General features: G+C 37.7%; 1 long non-coding RNA gene across 1 annotated transcript; it reads left to right on the forward strand.

Moving 5' to 3' along the window:
- The first annotated feature begins 726 nt into the window (after positions 1 to 726).
- On the forward strand, positions 727 to 17,844 carry LOC119728333. Its single transcript, XR_005271038.1, has 4 exons — positions 727 to 920; positions 2,699 to 2,831; positions 6,373 to 6,456; positions 16,050 to 17,844. It is a non-coding gene; the product is annotated as an uncharacterized LOC119728333 (long non-coding RNA).
- Positions 17,845 to 21,277: the final 3,433 nt, after the last annotated feature.

Raw genomic sequence — 21,277 nt, forward strand, 5'->3', positions numbered from 1 at the left:
TTTTACAGTGTCGAATAATATTAGGTCAATCATATCGATCCTATTAAATTATACAGGGAAAATCTCCAGAGTGTAATTCTTATAAATCTTTATGCTGTTCTCAGTATCTTCAAGTTGCACAAAGTAGTCATCTTTAACTGTAATTTCACTGACATTTTATCTGCTGGTTCTTTTTAGTAACTGCAATGTTTTTCGTTATTGCTTGATTTGCAACATCACAAAATGACAATAAATTAAATTTGTGAGATTTTCTTTAACTGCATCAGTTTTTGATCTCAATTTGCTTTTATAAAATGAGGCGACGAGAATAAATTGCTTGATAATGAATGCAAGTATGACAGAAATGAGGGTTTGGTAGCAGACTATGCTCTGTGGAAATTTCACTTCAACAAACAATATTTTATTAAGCAAACAACACTTTAAAATAAACCAAAGTGCTGCTTACAAAGTAATTTAAACTTAAAAGTTTTCGGTAAACAAAAAGCATTGTTATTTTCACTTGGTTCTATATTCTTAACAGTTATCCCAGAATGAATTGAAAGAAAAACCACATGTACCATTTTCTCTTAACTTTAAAAAGACTCGTTTTTAATGAACCAATGCATATGCAAATTATTCAAATGTTTGTTTTGGCGTCCAGGCTTAGCGAAACACTGATTGGTCCACACGGAGATTTGAGCTCTGTGATTGGCTCAGCTGTGGGCGGAAAATGTTTCCCTTTGATAGGAGAGCACGTGCGGCCTCTCGTGCGCTGAACCGACGGGACGCCATTTTGAAAAACACGCATGAAAGTGGCTGCCGACTGTTTGTGCTTGAAGACATTTGCAAGACTCTTTCAGCTTCTTCGAGTTTTCAAGAAGAACAATAACTGGAACATGGCGGGAGTCCGAGAAATGACAGTTTTTACCATCATTTTCATGGTACGTTAAAAATAAAAATAGGCGAGAAAAGTGTCATTCTTACTGGACAGTCCTACCACGGAGCTATACATGCTATAGCTCCATGTGGGATCATGCCACACGTAGTTTGCCCTCTTTTCCAATGCCATTTTCCATGCTGTGGTAAAAATGTACTTTAACCCCTCTGTTGGGAGACAAATTGGAAAGATTCCCATATATTGCTATCACTTATTTTTCCCTTCAGTGACCTATCAGCCATCTGAAAGTGATAATATGTCCTAAAAAGTCAAATTTAGCAGAGAAAATATCCTATTTAATACTGAGAAAACACAACAATTTTCAGACCAGTTCATACTGTTTGTTAGCCCCACTAGTGTGGCCGTCGGTATGCTGCGCTGAACCTTTGGCCACACACCGTGGTACCGCGCGCTACTGAGGACGAAGTTTTTCATAAAATTCAGGGCAGTTTCTTACATTTTCAGTTTCTTACTTTCTTATGGTTGTATTCTATGATGTCTCCTATCACTTCTGGGATGCTTAGCATGTGCTTAGGTCTAATGATGTTCCATTTTCCGAGATATTCTTCAATCTTTCTGGAGTCCATATGCACTCGTGAAACGTCTGGTGATGGCAGCCATTTTGAATGGGACAAGAGATGACCTCAAGCTGTGACGTCGCGTGTATGCAAATTGCTTGTCGAGCGCGCGAGGGCGCGAGTTGCAAATGCGACGGCTGTTTCCTGTACCATGCATTTATCGTCAGGGGGCCACGTGCACCGATCTCTATTCAGGATCTACGGCACAGGAAACAGCCGTCGCATTTGCAACTGGCGCCCTCGCGCGCTCGACAAGCAATTTGCATAAACGCGACGTCACAGCTTGAGGTCATCTCTTGTCACATTCAAAATGGCTGCCACCACCAGACGTTTCACGAGTGCATTATGGGCTCCAGAAAGATTGAAGAATATCTCGGAAAATGGAACATCATTAGATCTAAGCACATGCTAAGCATCCCAGAAGTGATAGGAGACATCATAGAATACAACCATAAGAAAGTAAGAAACTGAAAATGTAAGAAACTGCCCTGAATTTTATGAAAAACTTCGTCCTCAGTAGCGCGCGGTACCACGGTGTGTGGCCAAAGGTTCAGCGCAGCATACCGACGGCCACACTAGTGGGGCTAACTGTTTGTGCACAGGGGGAAAAGTTGTTGGCCAGATATGGGAATCTTTCCTGAGAGAGATTTATGTGCAAAAAATGTTGCAACCTGACGCCACTTTTTTTCTTCATATATTGACGCAATGAAGGTTATTCATTACAAAAATCTGGGTCAAGGGCGGATCCAGGGGGAGCCAACGGGGGCCATGCCCCCCCCCCCCCCAAAAAAAAAATTAACGAAACCATTTTTTTCAAAAGTGGTGTCACAATAAAGGCAGGCACCGTGTATACCACCATCTTTCCTCCAAAAGATTTGGTTAAAGTGGTCATATCAGAAATATCCTCAGATGGCACCACAGAGCATCGATCTACAGACTACAGTAGAATCCAAAAAAATTCAAGGCCCTTAAGCGGGCCCCAAACCCCACGCCGAATTTTTGGGGACCCTCTTTTTGGGGGACCAAAACATTTTTTGGTCCCCCCAAAAAGTGGGTCCCAAAAAATCCAGCTGGATTTTGGGGGACTACAAAACTTTTTTGGCCCCCCAAAACAATTGTGTTTGGATCCGCCCTTGATTTGGGACTGAGAAACATTTCAAATTTTGTTAGGAAATACTTAAATAATTTTCTTGACTCTCCATAGACTTTGTACACAACCGTGTAACCGTGCATCAGGTTGCAGCTCAGGATGCCTGTGAGGGCCAGGGATGAGGCACCATCCTGAGGTCATAATTACATCTTTTCTGGCTTTCAGGATGACTGAGAGCTCCAAATTGGTGAGTGCCTCAGAATTTTTTGTAGTAAACTTTTATAAGACAGAAATTAGAAAACATATTTTACACATCCGAGGCTTATAGGGGCATACCTTACATAATGCATTGGTTACCTCAGACTGTACCGCAGAGCATCTGGATTCTAAAATTTCCTGGGGCCCTTTAGCGTGCCCAGGACCTCACACTGTAAGACATTTTGTGCTAAGCGCTCGTATTAGTCCTCGGAACAAATGCCCCAATGCATCGTTGCAAAAATTCCCTTTCCCAAAATAAAATGCAAGAAAATATGAAGAAGAAAATACATGGTTTTCAACTTTAAAGTAAACAGTAAGTTAAAATGTGTGAAAAAAAAATATGCTCATGCATATGGGCGTCGCAAGGGGGGGGGGTGCTTGCCCACCCATCCCCCCCCCTGGAAAAGGAAAAAAGGGGGGGGGGGGGGGGAAGGAAGAAAAAAGAGAAAAAAAAGAGAAGTTTAGAAAAGGAGGCGCGAAGTCATATTGGTGTAAATTTGATGGGTGGGGGGGGGGGGGGGCAAAATGTCACTGCCCTCCTCTAAAACTAATAAATCAAGAAAATGTTGAGAAATACAGGAATTTTTTGGAAAAAATATGTTTTGCCCCCTCTAGAAAAAAATCGTGGCGACGTTCATGCTCATGCATGGATAATTTTGAGGTCCAAATGAACAGTGAGTTTGAATTGTGAAGTCAAGGTTGGATTCAGGTACATTCAGTAGATTAAAATAGGAAAATTTTAAGGTTTGGCAATTATTTTGCTCCTGTTATTGGAAAAACACAATTTTGAATGTGTGGTGTTTTTTTTCAATTCTTCCGTGATACATTTGTTTTGTCTTGACAACTCTACATGCTTGTTTTACCAGTCATGATAAGGCATTAGGCACAATTGATGATGAAAATAATGTTTATACAAGAACTATACAATGTACATGTAGGCATACATTTACGCTAACCTCTATTTGACAACTGGAAGTCACTTAGAATATAAATATGATGTGAGATTTAACGATTTAAAAAATGTATTCCTTCCTTAAATCCTTCAAACGTTTTCTTCAATCCATCCTCAAGTGTCCCATGTTTGTGATGGATTTGATTCCAAGAATGGACAGTCAAACTTTGGCATCTACTGTAATTGATACGTACAAAATGTATTTCAAAGACAAAAGTGCTCATATATCGTAACTATTTTTGTTATCAAAAATGTTACTTTTTTTCACTAAAAAATGTGCACTTACTCTTACATCAAATTGAAATGCAATTTGGAATATGCTGTTTTATTTACTGCTTACTGCTAATGCCAAAATCAGGGGAAAATATGACTTGGGTTTGGATTGACATTGTATTATTTAGCAAATTTGTAATTTCCCCACACCTTAATTATGAGTGTCCTGCCCCCAAAAGAGGAAGTTTGCCCAAAAGTTGTAGTTTTCATGTAATTTGAACTTTCATTTTTGTTAGCTTAAGCCCCTGTCACACTTTTGCGTATCCCAATTCCTTATGAGGTCCTTATCAACAATTTTCAATATGCAGCCGTACGATCAAAAACGTCAAATTTTTTTTGATTACTTTGACTAATGTGCGACGCACATCTAGCGAACAAGTAACGAATTCAGCGCAGGACGAGCGGTACTAATTCGTGCAATACGTCGTCATTCGATATGAGTTCGTTCATCGTGCGTTGTATCTGCGCTGCAAGTACGCTATGTATATGTCCAATATAGGAGGTCTGCGTATTACCGCGTATGAATGGCTTATTCCCCATGAACACATACCGTACTCGTACCGCGCTCGACCGATGTGGGACCGATGCACTGCGTATTTATAACTTATGACCTGCGTAACAGCGTACGCAGCGTAGTTTTGTGCATGCCCAAAACTATCCAGCGTACTGGGCCGTACCATGCGTATGCCTGCGTACATAAAACTTACACAAAACGATAGAGATGCAAATGAGGTGCGTATTGTGCGTACGACTGCGTATGAAAAAAATGTCAATGCGCAACTCATAAGGAATTAGGATACGCAGAAGTGTGACAGGGCCCCTACTGCAAGAAGTCTCGATAAATGATTCTGCTTCTACCATTTAATTGAATTGAAAACCCTGCCCACAAAAGGGTAGGGGAAAATGGCTATTCAATTGTGTACTCTTGATTTATACCACAAGCCAACTGGCTGTGTGGTTAGCTTACAGTGACTTTTTAGTAGTAACCATTTGCTTGAGTATATGGTCCTTCAATTTGTTCAGTTGCATCTCACTGTGAAACGCTGGAGCTGGTCATTGCACTGCAGCCATAGTTGAGACAAGACTTTTCCCTACTCCTCCCTGGTGATTCCTGACCGGCTCATCACCGTACATTCCTCCACCCTTCCCTCTACCCACCATCCCTTACCCTCCGCCTCCACCCCTGTCCTCAGCCCCTACCCTCTTTCCTCTTACCACCATCACTCGCACGCACCACTCGCCTGCACCATACCATGTCTATCTTTCCTTCATCCTCTTTCCTCTCCACCTCCTATCCACCTGTACTCTTTTTTTTCTGTCGCTCTCTCGCACGCATTGTTCCATTTCTGCCTACCTTCCCTGCTTCCTCTTTCTCTCCTCTTCACCCCTACTCTTTTCTTTTGTCACTTGCATGCACTGTTTCATTTCTACCTTTCCTCCTCCCTGCTTCCTCTTTTCTCCACCCCTACCTTCCCTTTCCATCTCTTGCACGCACCATCTCATTTCTGGCCCCCCCCCCCCTTCTTCCTCTCTCTACTAACATGGGATCATGACAGCTACCTTCCCGGTGGTGATCCTGTTAAGGGAAGCTTTCTTTTTTTTTAAGGGAAAATTCCCCAACTAAAGCTGTCAAATAAGGGATGTTGAATTGTGATAAACTTTTAATCTCCATTAAGTCTTTATATAAAAATTTTGATCATGATGATCATTTCATCATGTTGCGTTATGCAAAGTTTCCCAATTTTTCTAACTAGGGGGTCGTAATTATTTAAGACTTTTTTCTCTCAAAATCAGAAACATAATTCGCTAAGAAATTCTTGTATTTTGTTGTTTGCATAAATTGCAATTGCTTACCACGATTGAGGCAAAAAGTGGAATCAAAATGTTGTGCTTTTTACATTTGGAAATTGAGAAGCTTAACCTGTAAATAAATACAATTTAAGGCTGCAATAAATTTTCATTTATGGGAGAGAGTTAAGGGTGAGATGTTGGGACTGATGCCTAAATCACATTGGGAGTTATGACAGATCAATGTTAAAGATAGCCAGCGAGTCAGGATGACATACGTACAGGCCTCCTCCGTATTTAGAGCCACACATTGATGCATGTTAAAATTCCTTTTTTTACTTGACATTTGTTGTAGGATGAGATAAATGAAGGAGGTGCATGACCCATTACCTCAAGTAAAATTCTGCAGTCATTTCTGAAAAACTCCCAGCGATAATACCATAATTAGAAGTTGAACAAATTCTGGTTGTAATGTAGATTCTTACTTGTTGTTTTTTTAAATTGTTTTTACCAACAGCTGTCTGCATTTTGCCTATACTGATAGCTCACCCAACGTTCCATGGTTTTGGACCTCCAACTACAGAAAGCAACACTGTAGAAGGTGAGTTTGTAATGCTTTGGTCAGTGTTATACCTTTCCACATTCCATCAAAGCTAGACTTGGTCCCACAAATTGGCGATTGTGTAGTGTAGGGCCCTGTTCCTTATAAAGAACAAAAATCTGCTTTTAGGTTATTAAACTTACCAAACTAGTTAGTGATATTACAAACCAACAGGTATGCCCTAGATAGAGGCCAGGGTTACTGATTATTGAGACAAATTTTTGGTTAAAGCACTGATAGAAGATCACAGTGAACATGCGAAACTGTGTTGATTTGCACGGCACTTACCAAACTGTTCAATATTACCCCCCAAAAAAGCATGTCATGAGAACGAGGAGAAGTCTGCTTTAGTCAGACAAAAGTCATTTTGGAATAAACAAAAACACCTTTGACTTTAATCTTATCAAAACTAAAGAGGGGCCACTACACAGTTGCCAAAAAATTTGGAAACTCCTGAAGGTAAAAGTAAACAAAAAAATGTTGAGCTGATTCAATTGCATTTTGAGGAGTAAGGATTCAATGTTTCAATGTCTCAATGGTTTTCAATGTGTACACCACTGAAATTTCTCAGTTATTCCAACAATGATGAGCAGTGTATCCTTGACTTGAAGGCATATACATGTAAGATCACTTGCTCTTTATTCCTTTCGTTCGTTTCCAATGTTAACACGACTTAAAATCAAAAGAAGCATGTGTTCAAAAGCTAGCCTGTTGAGGTTTCAGCTCAGTGGAAAATTATGAGAAACCGATATTTTGGAAAATTCTGAATGGGACTTTACATATTTTCTGGAGAGCTCCCATTCTTCGTTTACAGCAACTGCTTACTTTTCTAAATAGCTAAAGTTCTTGGTAATCTTTCATGCATGGTCTAGCGGTTTGATGGAGTGTGGATTACATAATTCTATCCTTAACAGTTCTGAAACTGTCACTTGTAATATTTGTCATATCCTAGGGTTTAGGGTTACAGGGACATTTACGGCCTGAAATCCCCAAACATGACATTTTGTTATTGTTTACTCATCCTATTTCAAAGGTCTTGTTGAAAGGAAAACAACCTATTATCTTATCGTTCCTATAATCTTTATCGTTTACATCAAATGTGGGGAACATTTTGTGGCATAAGCATATGTATTTCAAGCCATGTCTGTTCAATGTAGGCCTATCGTACATGTTGTGTGTGTGTGTGTGTCACACAATACACACAGCACCAATACACAAATAAATGTTGTTTCTTGCACGTCCGCAGAATGCAAACCACTGTGTTCGGCAGGATTCACAACTAGCACTCAACAGCTCGATTTTTGAGATTTTTGCAAAAATAACCCCCAAAATTCCTAGTTTTTAGTTGGACGTATTGAAATGCTATTTCCAATGGATATTGAGTCGTTTAAAATGCGTTTCTGTATCCCAATTGGGCGTATTCCAGGCCGTAATGTCCATGTAACCCAAACAAAATCAATTGATGTAAATAAGAAAGCAGCTATGAAACCAAAAGTGATGAATTGAACTCTGCCTTTGCCTTGTCCACTCACTTTGTTCTAAAAAGTGCCCCTGCAAAAGATGTACAATTTCCTTAATCTTTTTAACAAATCTCAAATCCTTCAAATACACAAACTGATCCTTTGTTGAAACTGGTTCGTTTTTTTAGTTGATGTAATTTACCCACTTGCTTTGATATTAGTCCTCCATATAACATTTAAAAATGTGAAAATAAAGTGAAGCCCTAATTTCAGTCATCTCCTGTCTGAGATAAAATAAATTTATAGCGATTTCTTGCATTGTTGAGATTCAGTTGGGGTCTATCAGGTTTGTAAAACCTTGTCCTTCCTTGCAGTTTAAAAATTAACATGCTCAAATTCAAGATGCAAATATACGTACGTCAAGTTTGCATAAATAAAGTTTCCTCAAGTCAGTCAGGTTTTGACAAGAATGTTTCTAAAAAGTCATAATGTGAATGCAGCAAGATAGTGTGAAGTATATTGCTGTAATTGTGCAAATGGAAGTCATGCAATGCAAGTGCTTTTAAAGGGTTAGTCCTTAGATAGTTTCATAATGCACACTGCTCACAATTGACCCTCTACCTGTAGACAAAATTATCAATTATTTTTATTTGAATGAGAAATGTCTACCTTGCTTTGCAAATCTCTTGGGAGGAACAACCTTCTCCCATGTTCTTTCACAAAATTGATGAATTCTTATAAATGCCACTGTGTGATTTGTTTTTGACATTTTGTTATAGTCATTGAATGCAAACAGTTGCACTGTTTAAAAATCTTTTGCAATGAAAGAATCAAATAAATGCTTTGAACCAATCATCAATTCTGCATTGCCAAGTTGTCATCAATTTGATTATCACATTTGGTAACCATACCTGAAACCATGTTCAATGGAAAAACCAGTTTTACAATTACATGGAACATTTCTACTCTTACCATATCTTGCCATGCTCTTTACCTACAAATCTAAATGCCTTATTCTTTACTTTGAAATGACATGGAAATAGCACACCAAGGAAATAGACCTTTCCTATATTTGTAAAGATTGAGAGCCAGTCTAAATTCTTTTATCTGGATTCCAATGTTTTGTTGTAAAAACAATATTACTAAAACAATTGTGAATTCTTATCTCTCTTTTTTTTCTTGCAAAAAATAAAATAAAAAGTATAATAGACAGGTAAGTATATTGTCCCAGTTGTGGATACCCTTAAAATGTTGGAATCCACTTAAAAGGAACCATTGAATTTCTGTGAAGTACTTCTGGTTGTTTTTTGTGTGTATATTAATTTGAACTTGTTAATTAGATGTTGTACCATGCCAATATTTCCAAAAATAAAGTCAAATTTTTACCAGCCAAAATCCAATTTCTCTCATTTGTTATTATGGAACATGATCATGAGATGGCGTTGTACAACATCTTGGTTTTACTGACACCTTACTGAGGCAATAATTTTAGGCCTACAACCTGTAGAACATGAGTAGGAGCCAATATTAATATTTATCTGATGATAAATATTTAGATGAGTTAAGCACATAGCGCTATATTAAATTACTAGAGCGCTAACTCGAAGTAATGCCTGATGGGCGCATCCATGTTTGTGCGCAAGCCTTGTTTGTGCGCAAGCCTTGTTCGGCTTTTGTACGGCTATTTGCATATCTGCGTTTGTATTCCATACCGGTGCGTCATCGAAGCCGATACGCCCAAAACCGAAACGCATGATCAGCAAATAGCGTTTAATTTTACTCTACGCAAACAGCGCAACGTGTGAGCGTCCCTCCACTGTGGGTACTTTTCGCGGTGACGTTTGTTGAACCGTCATGGCGCGCTTAAGTTGTTTGCGTATCTTCTACTTGCGCGTTGCATTTAGAGTACACTTTTAAAATTCAATCCATCTATTTTGATTGTGTTCTACAAACACGCACATAAATTCAAAATGTCTGCGCCCAGAGCGGCTTCAAAGCGTCTCCGCGCGCAAGAATGAGGAGTTAGTGCTCTAGTAATTTAATATAGCTCTATGGTTAAGCAGCTCCTCCATTCATTATAGCCCTGGTCAATATTTGTGCTTACACTTATTCTCTAGATGTAGTGTATATCAGATAGAATCTGTTCAATTGAATGTGTGCATGGCTAGGACTCCATGCTTGACCTTGGCCAAATTTGTTTAATTAACTCAGCAGTTTGTGTTTCGGTGATAGTTTAAATCCCAGTGAAGTCTAAAAACAAATCTTAATGGAATATTCAACTGTTGTAGAATGCCAACACTTTGAAACAGAAAATATAGGCCCTGATTAATACCAGTTTGGTATTATACGCTTGCTTTGCAGATTCAATAACAATAAATCTGCATCATTTTTTTTATCTGACTGAAGAAAAAAAAAAATAATAAAACTTCTGTTATTTATTCCCCTTCGTTTTTTGTATTGTGTGGATATACATGTACATGTTCTTGTACGGTTTTGCTGGGTATCATTTTGACATATTGCCATGCACGCACAGATAATATGCAAAATGAACTCAAGAAAACTTGTATTGCTAATTATTGTGATGGCATTCTTTTGCAAAACATGATATCTAATTCAGTAGAGGACCTGCATTAACTTTGCAGTGGAAAATTAAAAAAAGGAAACGAGACTTGTATTTTGCATCAATTTTAAATCAACAGTCTGATTTGAATTTCATATAAATTTATGAATAGTGTAATTTTATTTTTCGCAAATTTATCATACTATACAAAGTCGTCTAGAATAATGTTGCAGCGGCCTTTTTTTAAACCAAAGTGGCAAATTTTGCTCTCATAGTTTTTTGATGATGTAAGCATCATACATTTATCAGTTTATTCACTAATGTCTTTCTTCTTTGAAAGCTCTACTGTTGATATTTATGTTTCATTTTAATTTTTTTTGTGCAGTGGGAGGCTGTTTGGGTATTTCAGTTCAGGCATGAGACATAAACGTAATGAAATTTACTCAGTCAGATATATTGAGTTTCCACTCCTGTCATGTCTTCATTTCCAACTTTTTTTCAATCTTACAGTAACTTTTTACTGTAAATCATCTGTTCCCTACTTTCAGTGGGTGACAGTGCAATTTCAGTGCAAATTACATTTAAAATTTTAAACCCAGACAAATTCCATTGCAAACTGTATTGTGTGTTGGCATTGTATACGCCTACTGTTGAACCAAGTGACTGTAGTTTATATAAAAGCAGCCTGTGATGAAAACAGAGGACTGAATTACTCTTTATCTGCTGAATTGTTCACTCCTCCTTTTTGTAATTAAAAATTAAAGTCCAAAAATGCAAAGAAAATCTGCAATTAAATTTTGAATACTCATCCTACTTTTGAGTTCCCATATATGGGAACAAAGCTATGATTTTCTAACACGAGGCACAGTGTAATTTGAATGCTGAACATCCCCTTTCAAATTCATGGCCATTCTAAGTATTAGGCCCAAAAAAAAATAGTTCTGCTTCCGGTTTCCCTACCTACATGTAACCCTATTCTGACAGCCCCTACCCTAATTTTTTTATTGGAAAAATGAGGGGAAAAAACACCCAAAACCATCAATTTCTACCTTTTACCCTTGACTACACGCAGATGCCTCCATATGATCATACACAAAAAATTGGCAAAAAAATAAATAAAAAAAAATTCCTACCTGCCTACCCTATTTTTGAAAGCCATGTAATCGGAAGAAGAACTGTTTATTTTTTTTTGGTCTTAAAACCCGAACTTGTCTTTTTCTCCCTAAAATTGCCGGTATTTATGTTAAAATAACATTTTCTAGTATGCACAGGTACACACCAGATTTTGCAAATGTTAGTTGTTTTCAAATTTCCTTGACTTAATATATATTAGTATACTTTTGCCATCTAAAGTAAGAAACCATATTTTTAGTAGTCTGGATCCTTGTTACCAGCAATAAGTAACTTCTTTGAGAGAAAAAAAAAACCCTGATTGTTACAAAAGAAACAAACTTGCCGTTTGGAGAGAATCTTCAGTCTTAACTGGATACAGCACCTGGAACTTTTCCATTCAAGAACACCAGAGTTCACAGGTGATTGAACACATCCGTACCAGTATGTTGATTCATGAAAGCCCAGTCACTCAACTGATTGGCTCAGAGGATTGAAATTCTTGCGACAGTGGACATAGAATTTAGCTGATCCTGCGTCAACTTCACCTTGGGCTGCTCAGACAAGAGTTGTCTCTAACACTTGGGAAATGGAATCACGTGACAGTTCATCACAGTAACGTCTTGAGCTGGACTACACCTTTTAACAGGTTGTGCCTGTTTTACCAGAAATCAGTCCAGACCTGTGATAGTTCATCAGGGTGATATCTCTTCACCAAGGAGCCAGTCTAAATTGGACAGTTCACCACTGTGACATTACTTCACCCAGCATCCAGTCTAGACCTGTGACATTGAGTTCACCATGTCTCTTCACCCAGAACCAGTCTAAAACCGTGACAGTTCATCATGGTGACATCTCTTCACCCAGTAGCCAGTCTAGACCTGTGACAGTTCATCATGGTGACATCTCTTCACCCAGTAGCCAGTCTAGACCTGTGACAGTTCATCATGGTGACATCTCTCCACCCAGTAGCCAGTCTAGACCTGTGACAGTTCATCATGGTGACAACTCTTCACCTAGTAGCCAGTCTAGACCTGTGACAGTTCATCATGGTGACATCTCTTCACCCAGTAGCCAGTCTTGACCTGTGACAGTTCATCATGGTGACATCTCTTCACCTAGTAGCCAGTCTAGACCTGTGACAGTTCATCATGGTGACGTCTCTTCACCCAGTAGCCAGTCTAGACCTGTGACACCGAGTTCACCTTGGCAACGTCTCTTTACCCAAAAGCCAGTCTAAAACTGTGACAGTTCATCCAGGTGACATCTATTCACCCAGTAGCCAGTCTAGACCTGTGACACCGAGTTCACCTTGGCAACGTCTCTTTACCCAAAAGCCAGTCTAAAACTGTGACAGTTCATCCAGGTGACATCTATTCACACAGTAACCAGTCTAGATGTGTGACTAGTTAATCAGGGTGACAACTCTTCACAAAAGGAGCAATTTTAAACTGTGACAGTTCATCGTATTGATCTCTCTTCACCCAGAAGCAAGTCAAGACTTGTTACAGTTAATAACGGTGACCACCTTTTCACCCGGAAACCCGTCTAGACCTGTGACACTGAGTTCACCATGGTGACATCTCTTTACCCAGGAGCCAGTCTAAAACTGTGACAGTTCATAATGCATCGTGACACCTCTTCAGCCACAGTAGCCAGTCTATATCTGTGACACTGAGTTCATCATGGTGACTTCTCCAGACAGTCTAGATTTGTCACAGTTCATCATGGTGACTTCTCTCTCTAGTAGCAAGTGGCAACATGTAGTTCCTCCATGCAACATCTTTTTCCCCTCCAGCAGCAAATTTATAAATAGACATGACATTATGGACTTAGTTTTGTCAGGACTTGGTGATCCAAACTAGGAAAATATGGTTTCTTTTTTCATGGCTTCAAATCTTTCCCGATATATATTTGTACTTGTTGTAGAGGACTTGGAGGACTAAGTAATTATAGTTATGGTTGGATTAATAGACTGTAGTGCGCGTGATCCTTGTAATGGCCTAGCATCAGGGTGTCAGTTGGATATATTATCTGGCTGGTGATGGCGTATCTTTACATTTGAGGGAAACCTGTTTTTCCCTCCTCCACAAACCTCCAAATGAGAAACAAGTAATAGTTATCATAAATATATAGGTTAGGGAAGAATAACATGCTTGATCCTTGGAATGGCCCAACATCAGGGTGTCAGTTGGGTGTACATGTATGCCCTGGCTGGCGGTGACGGCGTATCATTTTAAACTGACTTTCGTATTAACCAGTTTATGCCAGGAATATTTTGACCAGAACGGAGCGAGACGCGGGATTACCCTCGGGCATCACTTTATATTTCCAGCCTCGTTTACTGCGTGCGGGTTGCTGACATATCATATTCTGGCCTCGCTCCCTGCATGTTTATATCTGTCATCTGTTCTGAATGCCGAAAACATTTGTGTGTAGACACGTTATCTGGCGTGAACTGGTAATTAGAAAAATAAAAGAATTTAAAATGCTTCTCTTCATTTTTGTTTTAACTGATATACGTGTTTGTAAGATTAGTAAGAAAATTAAAAGGTAGTTTAATTCTGATTATTTGTTAAAGCAGGTGACAGGCGTGAACATTGGGGCTGTCCTGAATATCCTGCATATATTTGAAAATTTTGATCATCAATTAAAGATTTTTGCTATTTTTAACATTCGAAAATAGAAAAAATATGTACAATGTTTAGAAATAAGAGTGTGCTCCGTGAACCTTTTGTCCCATCTTAATTTGCTCAAATGGATTTTTATCTTCACTATTCATGGTGTAATTAAAAAGGGAAAACACTCTCAAAAAGGCCATTCACCAGAAAATGTTCCATGACTTTAAAATTATTGAAACTTGTATTTAACCATTGCTTACATGTGAAGCAGCATGAAATTGAGACAGACTGTAGGAATTTTGCTAAGTGTGCTTTCCAATTATTCCAAATGTGAAAGAAAAGCTGGGCATTTAGATTCAAAGGTAAATAGTATGGCAAGATATGGTAAGAGTACAAATGTTCCTGTCATTGCAATTGTAGACTTGTTTTTCCCATTGAACATGGTTTCAAGAATTATTCCCAATGTGATAATCAAATTGATGACAACTTGGCAATGCACAATTGATGATTGGTTCAAAGCATTTATCTGAGTCTTTCATCGCAAAAGATTCTAACCCAGTGACAACTGTTTTCATTCAATGACTGTAGCAAACTAAAAACATATTAAATAATCTCATAGGCACAAATCATTTCCAGCTATTTTCTAGTCAAAATGTGACTACTGTTTATGAATTGACGGATTACTGCTAGTACATGCTTGAATTTTATTTCCAATATCATGCCTTGATGCAGTCCGTTTCTATCAAAATTTGTTTGCCTTTTTATGATCTTTTTTTTTAATTTTCAAATATTTACTCCTACTGGGTCAATACATTGCAAAGATTTTTTTTAATGATGGCTTAGTTTCCTCTAGCACTGCATATTTTTTAAATTAAAAAGTGGTTGATAACTGGAAAAAAGTACTTTAAGTGGTGAGGTGTTATAGACAAGGCAGAGTATAGAGTGCCCCCACACTAAAAATATGCATAGGGACTGGTAGCTAGCTCCCATTAAAAGCCATTGATTGGATGATCGCTGCAAATGAAGAATTGTTTATTTTTTAATCCTTTTTAGCTTTGTTCGTGCATGGACGGTAGTTGAACACATGGCTATAAAAAACTAACTCTTGTCTTACCACAAAAAGTATGCAAAATCGTCAGTGTCTTGAATTAAGGCAACTTTCAAGCAGTTGAATTGCATTGGTTTTAAATACTGAACAGTTATGCCCCTGTCTTATTGATATTTGCCAGAGACACATTCAAATTCAGCAAAAAATCAAAGCTAATCACCTCAGAAATTGCACATTCTTGGCATATTGCAATTTTGCAAGAGTTTGGTTGCGCGCAAACATTACCGTTGTGATTTTGAATTCAGGATGCGGGATTCAGACCTATGTAAGTTATGTATATAATTTACATACATTACGAGACAGCCTCCTAATGGATTCAGGATTCAGTGCTAGCTACCTGTCCCCATTTTGGAAGTCAGGACAATATGGACAGAGAACCAGACAAGGCAGAGTTCAGCTTTGATTGGCAAATGGAGAATTATGTTTGTGTTCTAGCAGGGTGGCCACTACTGTAGCTTTTCATTTGCAAACATTAAACGTACTGACACACAGTATTTCTGTATTTGAATCCCTCATTAACCCTAACAGTCCTGAATCCTCCAGTCATAACATGAAATGTTATACCCCTAGAGAGTTTTGGTTGTTAAATCTGAGTTGCAGTATTGTGGCCACCCTTGTCATTTTGAATTACGAGAGACATCTTCTACGACCTTTCTTCTTTACAACTGTAAAATTTACTGAACTAATGCATGTTATTCCATTTTTTTTTCTCTTTTCTCCCAACATGTGTCGAGTCTGTGAAGGCTTTGAAGTCCGGAATCTATTGATGCTGCTCCTGACGTCTGGATCTGATGCCCACCGGTCGGACTCTCCTCAGGAAGATTGGATGGAATCGTCTTAGGGAAAGGGCAAATCTATGGCAAACTGATATCTAGAAACATAATCAAAACTAGGAAGTTTTGGCTGAAGAAGCATTCCAAAGAAGCTTGTGAGGCTTAAAAGATTTTCATAATTTTAAATGAAACAGTAGCAATGAGAGCTGGAATTGTAAATGAAGGATTTTGCACAGTGTTCCTTGCAATGTCAATCAATACAAGTAAAAAACGTTTGCCATGGATTTGCCCCTAACAATCAAATATGAAGATGTAGAACCAGGCACATGTCACATATATCAAAGTAATTCTTGGTTTTTGCAAAACAAAAAACTAAAAAACAAGAGTTTTAAAGTAAATATTTCAACTCGAATTTAATCAACTATCTGTAAATAATCTTTACATTATCAAGACTTAAAGAACCTATAAACCGCTCTTATTTCAAAACGTCTAATTTCTTTGAAGACAAGATCTTGCATTGAACTCTTTCCTTTCAACAAGCTCCTTTATTTATTCGAAATGGCTTCATGCTGCACAAAATAAAACCTTGGCAATTAGGTTGGTGTGGTTTGATGTAATATTTCTTAGGATTGAAAATTTCCCTTTAAATTTGAAAACAAGAGGGTCACCTTTTCTAACTTAATTTCCTGATTTTATTGAATGTTAAGATTTTTATTGAACATTTTGATTATCACAATTACTTTTTATTGAAAATTTTGGTTATCACAATTACTTTTTAGTCATTTTTTCCTGACATGTGCCTGGTTTATTTGGTTATATAGAAATTAAGTATCTACATGAGCACACCATATGAATTATTCAGTCAGTCCAACTCAATAATTGTAGAGAATTTTGCCAGTATCCTTGCAGTTGTATGTCAAATGCCGCAGTTTCAGATCCTGCTTTTTCACTTATAAAAACCACTTAAATGAATGACACGTAATTGTCATACAGTTTAAATTATCAAAGTAACTTTTAAAGTTCTCTCCCCTTGCTAGTTTTGAGTTTCACTCAGAAAAAGATTTTTCGAACAATTCAAATTATCAGACCACGTTTAGTTAATATGCAATGATTTCTATTGCTGCCAGAAAATACTGTTGTGCGTGATGGCCCAAAATGAAAGCGCATTATTTTTCAGAATGTTGAAAATATCCGGGAAAAAACTTTCTTTTTAAATGAAACTTCAATTGAAGAAAAAATTCAGTAAAAAGAAATAAATGTGTTGAAAAGCACAAATAGAGAACTTTAAACTAGCCAAATCTTAAGAGCAATGTGACTCTTATGAATAATTAAATACAGTTTAGTACTTTATGTTCCAAAAAATAGAACTTTTTGGTGACACTGGCTGGTAAATTGCTGTAAATCATTCCTATGGTGTGCTCGTGTAGATTTGATGTATATTTTTGAACGAATAAAACATATCTTTGCTTTTTTGGTGTAGTGTTTTTATTACCGAAGTAATTTGGATTACTTAAACGCAAAGTTTAATATCGTGTACAGGCACAGTTCTAAAAACGGGAACAAAATGTTAATGAAAAGAAATCATTTTACAAAATTGCTTCAAAAATTGCTAAATTTTATAGAGAAGAATATTATTTACACTAGTGGCAATAGCACATTTTATAATATACATTTTTAGAGTTGTATTTAAAACAAAAAATCTATCCCCAATAGAACTGTGCCTGTATACATTTGAACTTTGCTGCTTTAAAGTTATGTTAACACACTGAGGGCGCTCTTTACTCAAGGTGAGTTATGTAAAATATTTTTTTTAAGTTATCAAAATATTCTATAATATTTAAAGTGATTTTTTTTTAAGTTGGTTTTTCTAAATATTGAGGGCGCTGTTTATGAAATAAAACACAATTATTAACCAAAATGTAAGATGGTGTTGCTTGAATTTATTTCCATCTGGTTTGAACTTGTATATTTAATTTTTTTTTATTTGAACTTGAACTTGAACTTCACCTTGAACTTGAACTTGACCTTTTACCTGACCAAAAAAAAAGCCCAGCCACACACAGGCCCCCCCGGTGCGCACACGCATGTCCCCGCCCACAGACACCAACAAGCAGCAGTCACCCAACTACCCACTCCAACTTGTGACCAACTATTGATGAGTGTAAACAGCGCCCTCTAGATCTTGCAAGTTGTGCAATCATGGATAACCCAAGTAGAAAACAACATAATAAGGATCCTATTAAACTCCGACAATCGGTTCAGTTTTCTACAAAGCAGATGGTACTTTGGGTTTTTGGTTATGACCGTTGCCACGGTAACCCACCATCTACTCTAAGAACGACAATTAAAGAGACACTCTGCATCTTTTCCGTTATTGTTCCTCTCAACATATCAGCCGTTCACAGTTACATCATGCCAATTAATCCGATCAAATAAAATACCCAGCATTCAGTTTCCTTGTCATGAAGATTTTCTTGGATATTTCCAGTGTCGGATAATATTTAATCAATCGTAATGGCCACAAATTACATTGGTAAATTTACACAGTTTTAACTCTAATTGTTATGCTGTTTTTACAGCAGTTGTTTTTACATTTTACATGTACGTCTAACGAACAAATCGTACATTTGTTACTGACATACGGTAGATGATACCACACGTATACCACACGTGATACCACACAAGTTTAATTTTACATACTTTCAGCTGCAAAAATATTGTGTTGATAAATTTTCACCAAGTTAACCTGTATTTATGTACAGGTAGTTCCAAACGGAAATTTTACTGACTATCGTGCAAGCAAAATAGTTGGCAAGATTTATTGGTAGCACACAACTTTCCTAAATGTTTAAGTAAAGTTAACTATTCGCAAGATATTTCCTTAGCAATTTTCATGGAGTATTTGCGGTGTAAGTTTCAGTCAAGGCTATTAGGAGATGCCTTGCATGTACATGTACATGTAACATGTACATGTACATGTACATGTACATGTTCATGTACATGTACATGTTCATGTACATGTACATGAGCATGAGCATGAGCATGAGTATGAGCATGTACATGTACATGTAAATGTACATGTACCACACTTCAATGTTTCCAGCAAATATTGAGAGGAGCAAAGTTTTTCAAGCTCCATAAATTGTGGGACGAGATTCTCGTGCAAAGATTCCAGAGTTGGAATTCATCCTGGTGACAATTATTTCATTTTCAACTGCAGAATTTTAACCATTTTCTCTTGCTTGTAGTTGTGTCATCACCTTTCAAAAATATTAATTGGTTCGTAATATTGTATACGCCAATGTTTTTGGCACAAAAACGTTGACAAAATGTATTGCCAAGTTTTACTTGGGATTGCTGTACGCAGTACATTGTTATTCGTTGTTCAATTCAAGTCTAACAGACAATTTGCCTTTCTGAAGTTCAGGCAAATTTGATTTTCTGGGTAGCCAATTTCGTTAACAACATCAAAACATTAAATTGATTCAAAGGTTTAATAGATTGAATCTTTTTCTCGATAGAATCCAATTCTATTTCGTTTTGTTCTACGATCCTGGCATGCCCTTCTGCAGAACCATACTGCTCAGTGACTCGGTGGATGATGTGGTAGCAATCTGCCCGTCAGCATCCATAGAAACTGTGACATCCAATATGACACGGGGGAAGCCTGTCCCGTCGCCCATGCTAAGTTTAATTGAAGTTTTCATTAATTCATGCACTGTACAATTCATGGTTACACATCCTCATTGTTACTCATTAAACCCAACGATTCTCATGGCATAAATGGAGTAGGCATGCCTGCATAAGGCAGGTAATGTACATGCTCACATGCAAACCTAGGCAGGTCCTGGGGAAAATCTAAAGGATTGAATTAAAATTATAAATAGAAGCACTGAAATAAGTCTATGAATGTTCTCGGCCTCTAAGTAACTGCAACATTGACGCTTTTGAAATTTGGATGGACATAGATTTTTTCTAATTCAAGTCAGTAACGATGTAACGGACAACTTGCATAGCTACACCCAGCCTTGACTGTAAAACTTCAATACGTAACAAGTTTTAGTGACACTACGACGTATGTTCCAGTGCGTTCCTGTCACACAAAGAGTCTACAAGTTTGTGCATATTATTCGACCATCAAAAGAGGATTACTTGTGCTCTGTGTAATTTCGTACACATGTGTTAACCTGTAGGTGCATGTCGTGTTTCATATATCGCCTCTTATGCGCAGGCAAAGCAGCAAGATATACAGTTTATGCGTCGAGTCCTTAATCAAATGCCTGCGCCAAACAGTTGCGCAAAGAATTCATCAACTCAAAAAATGTCAGCTTTCACTTTGAGGATGTTACGAACATTTTGAATTTCTGTAACAATATCACCTCAGAAAATGAGGTGATATACAATGTATCAATAATGAGTAATTCCGTTTAGGGCTCGCCCAATGACGGCCATCTCTGTAGGAGACTGCAATGTTCTACATATTTTGCGCAATCAAGTACACATGTTCCAAACACCCGCGCTTGTTGCTCGAAATATGATGCAGCTAATGCGCGATATGCAAGTTCACGCTCAAAATGCCGATGCACGTGGATAGTCTGTAGGAAATGACGTCATTTGAACGAGACCTATTTTGCAAATCGGTGATAACCAACCAGTAAAGTACATGTTCAAACTTCTGGACTGGTTTCTACCAGTCCTCTGTTCAAAGAGGGCAATGACAAGCAAGGAACCAGCCTATGTTTTCTTTTGGTTTCTACCACATAGTACAATCATGCAAGGAGCCCGAATTAAGTAAGGCATTAAACACAACAGCGTCTATTTTTCAGTTGTCTGCGTTAATATCAGTAATTTTGGATTTCCCAGGACCTGCCTAAGCAACACTGTACTTTTAATTTCTTGGTCTTTGACATTAGCCACGATCGTGACAGCAAAGTGCGGCAAAATGCGAAATATTCCGACATTTCATCTATCGTTTTCTTTCACAAGGGGTTGACGGAGATTACGTACCATCTAAGAACTATTTCCTGCATAAATCTTAGTCCGACTGTAATTTATATATTTAAAATGAGTGTTAAAATTTCTAGCCTGCATGTTTAAGTTTCCGATATCCCTGCAAGTTTTCTATTTGAAATTTATCAGAATACTATTGTACGATGGATGCCAATTTTAAAAATATACTAATGACTCTG

The sequence above is a fragment of the Patiria miniata genome, unplaced genomic scaffold, assembly GCF_015706575.1.
Source record: "Patiria miniata isolate m_02_andy unplaced genomic scaffold, ASM1570657v1 HiC_scaffold_20, whole genome shotgun sequence".
Taxonomy (NCBI): Eukaryota; Metazoa; Echinodermata; class Asteroidea; order Valvatida; family Asterinidae; genus Patiria; species Patiria miniata.